A 5,399-nucleotide genomic window follows, 5' to 3' on the forward strand; every position below is an offset into this window, starting at 1 on the left:
CGATGGAGGACGGCGCACGGGCAGCGACGGTCGGTGTAGAGGTCGACGGTGAAGTGCATGAGTGGCAGCGGTTGAGCTTCCCATCGCTTCAGTGCCTCCCTCTGGATCGGATAGGGTTAGGAGTGGGGAACAGTGGCGGTGACGAACCTCGTACCCCGTGCCCCTGGTCCCCACCTCCTCTTTATAGCACTGCGCGACAGGGGCCCACCAGCCTTGCTTGGGCTGGACGCCCCCGATCAGGGCGTGGGTCAAGGGCCCAATGAGCCGTTGGGCCCATTGGTGGAGAGATCAACCTAACATTCTCCCCCTTGATCTCATCATTATACTTTTAACTTTATACTTTGAAATAACTCTTTTCAAAGTACTCGTTCCATCACAGATTTGCATGTAGAGCATGTCTCATGATCACGGTTCATTCCCGATAGAATCAACACCTACAACACACTCCTCTGTTTTGAAACAGATTATTTAACCTTGGGCCCTTTTATTGTCCGGAAATCTTAGACTATACCATAAAACCCATGTCGACTGAGTGTTCTCCGAACACACTGGGCGGCAAGCCTTTAATAAGCAGATCTGCAAACACTTGTCTGTTGCTTTTATGCTTCAAGCATTTCTACATGATTCCGGACTTTCTCCTTTACAACGCATAACTCTGTGTCAGTGTGTTTGGCATCAACACTTGACTCGTTGTCATAGGAGCGAAAAATTTAAAATGGTTATCGCTGTTGTCAACCATTATCAATTCCGGGTACTTGTTTCTTTAACCTTTTTGCCTGTCCCTCAGCCTCATATCATGTTGTACATTATCTTTACATCATATTAATGATAATTGATTCATTCTTTAAGAGTTTTTCCACACAAAAACTCCAAGTGTGAAAGTCAGCGACAATTGTGGATTTCGCTATACATTTCACAAGTCCTGTGTTTGTACTCACAATCTTTTGAGAGCACTTATTTCTTTCAGCATGAGGCCGATATCTTTGACTCCATTCCAGTGATCTATATATGGACTGGACATTGCCAAAACAATTCGGATACGTGAATTGTGTCAGGGTAATATATTGAGCTTCCAACAGCTGAAGCTTATGGTACCATATCCGTTTTCAATCTTTTCTCATCAACTTTTGGAACACCATAGTTTCCAGTTCCATTACCCTTGACTATAAGAACAGGCGTAGGTTTTCTCGCATGCATACTTTAGAGACCTTTGTTAGCATGTCCATGCGACATTCCTAATACCCCATTTTATTCTTTTCTTGGTGAATCTCGATATTTATAACGAGAGACACTCTTAGAAATGCAATTTTGAACTTTGAGGACAAGAACTTCTTTTCTCCACCTGAAGTAGATTGACATCACCACTAGCAAGTAGGACGTCATCCACATGCATAGGATTGGGAAATGAATTTCCCATTCTATAACTTTGCATGAATACAATTGTCCTTCCATTTTCTTTAACCCAAAATATCATCTGATTCTTTAAACTTTAAATGCAACTGTCTAGAGACTTGCTCTAGTCCATAAAAAACTTCTTGAAGCAGTATCCCTTGTGTTCTATACATTCATCTGATGTAACTCAGATCATGATGTCGGTCATGATGTGCCACTAACACTCATTGTAATTTGTTCATTCTCTTTGCACAAAAACTTTCGATTCAAGTCACGCTTTACACCTTTACATATTTCCTTTGGAGTCACATTGACCTTGTAGACCTTTTACAGCCTACTGTTTATGCTCCATTGGAAATTACTTATGAGTCCCAAACATTGTCGGGATTCACCAATTTTATTTCATCTCACATAGTCTCTTATCATTTGGACAAACAGAGACACTTCTCTAAGCTCGATTGAGCACTTTAAATAAGGTGGGATCAACCTCGATTTGAATTTCACTATCATAGACTTTATAGTAATCAGAAGTATCTGATTTTCTCATTCCTTGAGACCATCTATGTCTCAGGTACTGGCACTTCTTTCATATGGGGCTGTTGTTGCTCTGTCATTGCCAAGAGGCAAATTAATTGTAGTCTTTCACTTCCAAGAGGCAATAGGTTTTACAGGGACCTTTATCACAAGATCCATGTTTAATCATTCCTCCTTTATAGAGCTAACAACGGGTGTTGTATAGGTCATACAACATGCTCCCCCAGATACAATCTATTTGAGTCTTAGGTATCTTCATACCATGCTCCCCCAGATTACTCCATCTTCACTAAGAATGGCGTATCTTTAAACTTTATTATTTGGGTTTATTCTGTTAAAACTTTCTTCTTTATGGCACTTTAAGCACCGTCTTAGTATTCCTTAGTTTTCTTTCCTTGAGGGGTACTATGATGATCATCGTACTCCCCCAGACGATCACATTCTTCATTAATGGATATCTCATATTTCTTTCTCCCCCTTGAAATGTGGCAAGAACTTTTCTGCCACTATTTCGAAAAACCATTCACAACTCTTGTGAATTGAGGAAACTTTGAGTATCTACTTCATTTATCTGATTACTTCATATGTAATGAAGTTATCTGTTAACTGGTATGGGAGTACTTTTTCCTTATTCCATTTCAGAAACTCAACAGAGTTCTTTATCATTAGTACTTTTGCAAGTCACACTTGCATATCATTCTTATCTTTAGGTTCGTCTGTCACTTTTATTCTCTTCGGAGTTATCGAGTGCTTAATGACCGTTACACATAAGATGTACGGTCAATACTAGGAAAGCATAATAGCTACTCCATACTTTTCTCCCAGAGTGGGACACATTAAAATCACATGAGTCATCATGTCTTTCTCCTGTCATACAGGATAATTCTGAGAAAATTTCTGCCGCCATACGGGTTACGCAGGGATTTTCCCGGACTTTTCCTGCCATGCAGGTTTTATCATAATCATTTTTTTCCCGGTATGCGGGTAATTGCCTGTAAGGGACATAAATGCCAGAATTGGCTCGTTTGACTGCATATTCAATCATCAAATTTAGAAATAAATTCGAATGCTCTTTGACACACGTGCTTGATCCGACATTGGTCAAAATTAAACACGCATGTTGCTTGTTTCATCTCAAATCATGTTGACTGAAAAATCTTCTTCATAGAGAGTACATGAAAGACATTCGTCAACCAAGACTCTTAATGATCTTTCTCTTTTCTTTTGAAGTCATTCTTTAGAGAGAACATACTCCCTCACGTTATGACCTTTCTTGGTCATCTTTCGGGTCACAAGTACCCAGACATTCGCTTTCACGAATGAAAGCATGGAAAACTTTTAGTTTGAGAAAACTTAGCCAATAATCAACAATAATGAGCATAAAAAATAACCCTACGTTGGTCTGGTTAAAAAAATATGCACATTAAACTTTTTAAAACTTTCTTTTTATATTCTAAATCACCGTTGTGGCAGAATTAGAATAAAATACCATCCTTCTACATTAATTCCATATCACCGTTGGACGGAAATGGAAATAATGCATATAACTCATAAACAATGTGATGATAGTATTTCTATTAAACAACTTTGCTAAGAAATAATAATCATCATCAACTTTATTGCAGCGGGAACAAGAAATATACATTTCTCTAGCTCAAGAGCATTTCTTGATCTTTATTTGTTCTCTGAAAATTGATTACTTTGATACAAAAATTATCAGAGATTTAAGCTTTGAACATAAGACTCATAGAATTATAGTACTGTTATCATCAACGTTGGTCAGAAAATAACAATACCATATTTTAACTTTTAAACTAATATCTTTCTTTTGTCATAGCGGAAACTATCTGAATCTGATTTCACCCACAGGGGAAAAACATTGCTAAGAACAGTTCTTCCAATTAAATTTTCCCGTTGGTTCCAATTTAATTGGAGAATAAAACTTTTACTTTGCAGCGGAAACTTTACAATATTCTATTCAGAAATAATTCTGTACTCTTTTACTCTCTAAGCAATTTTAACCAGTTGGTTCAAAAAGCATTAGAGAAGCAACAGTTTAATCTTTTACTTTAGTTCTATTCACTTTTAAAATAGCACTTTTTTTTATTTGCAGAGGAAAAAACATGAATAAAAATTCATGAACCTTTTACTTTTCAGAAGCATCTCTATCACTTTTCTATTTTCTAAACAAATTTTCGTTGGATTAAATTTGAATAGAAAATAAAACAGAAAACTGGATGCATTAATCCAAAAATTGGACAAAAAACAAATAAAACACGACCTGTGCTTTGCGTTTCCTGGCCCACGGCCTGCTCGCGCGCCGTGTGCGCCTGCCCTGGCCGAAAACGGCCCAGCCACTCAGGGTCCAGTTGGCTCGCGCGCGGCTACCGGCCTGGGTCGCCGGCTCTGCCGGCCCAGCAGCTCAGCCGGCCTCAGGCCAAAGTGCGCCTGCTCCCTTTCCGGCCCAAAAGCCCGCGCCGACAGGCTAGGGTTTTATCGCGGCCATCGACGCGATCCAACGATCCAGCGCCGATCTCGCCCGAATCAAAGCGATCCAACCGCGCCGCTCGGGCAAACCCTAACCCATTCTTTCCCTCTCGCGCCACTCTTCTCTCGCTCCCGAACTGAGCTGTTGCGCTCGACGCCGGCCACTCGGTCACCGTGCCGCGCCGGTCGCCGGCGACGGCGACGCACCACCGCGCCGTGCTGCGCCGCTCGAGCTCCCTTCCTTCCTTTTCTTTCTCCATCTCTTTCTTCCTCCGCCTCCTGCGACAGAGAAAAAGAGAGAGACACTGAGGGCCCCGTCGGCCGCCGGCGATGGCGTCGCCACGGCGGCGCGCGAGCACCCATTTTCCACTTTCCCCTTCCCCTTTTCTTCCTTAGATAGAGAGAAAGATGCGAGGCCGAGGCCACCTCTGCTCCCTTGTAGCGCCCGACGGTGTGGAGTGGCGGCACCGTTGCCGATCCCTTCGCCGGTGGTGCGTTCCCCTTGGGGTGAGCGCGCCGCCGTCGAGCGGTTGGGCCGCGGTGCCTCCCTCTCTCTTTTTTTTGTCTTTTTTATTTTCTTTGCCGGCATACCGTTGAGCTAGCTCCGGTTGTTCTTCGTCCGACGCCTCGGCTTGCCGATGCGCGTCCGAATCGAGAGGAACGGCGCGGCCGTTGCGGCGGCGCAACTTTTCCGACGAGGAGTTCTTTTCTCTCTATCTGCTTCGATCCGAGATCGAAATCGTATCTGTGTTCGTTTTCTTTTCTCTTTTGATTCGTTTCCGAATCTTTCTTTCCCAACTTGATGTACTCACTAGACTGGCTCTTAGATACCATTGATTGACTTACTGGATCGACTAGGAGTAGATCAGTGGGACATTGTCTGTATTCGGGTGTTTACCTTAGCGTTCCGGCCATTGCTGGTTCGTCGATGGAGGACGGCGCACGGGCAGCGACGGTCGGTGTAGAGGTCGACGGTGAAGTGCATG

Source organism: Triticum aestivum, chromosome 3D, assembly GCF_018294505.1.
Source record: "Triticum aestivum cultivar Chinese Spring chromosome 3D, IWGSC CS RefSeq v2.1, whole genome shotgun sequence".
NCBI classification, from domain to species: Eukaryota; Viridiplantae; Streptophyta; class Magnoliopsida; order Poales; family Poaceae; genus Triticum; species Triticum aestivum.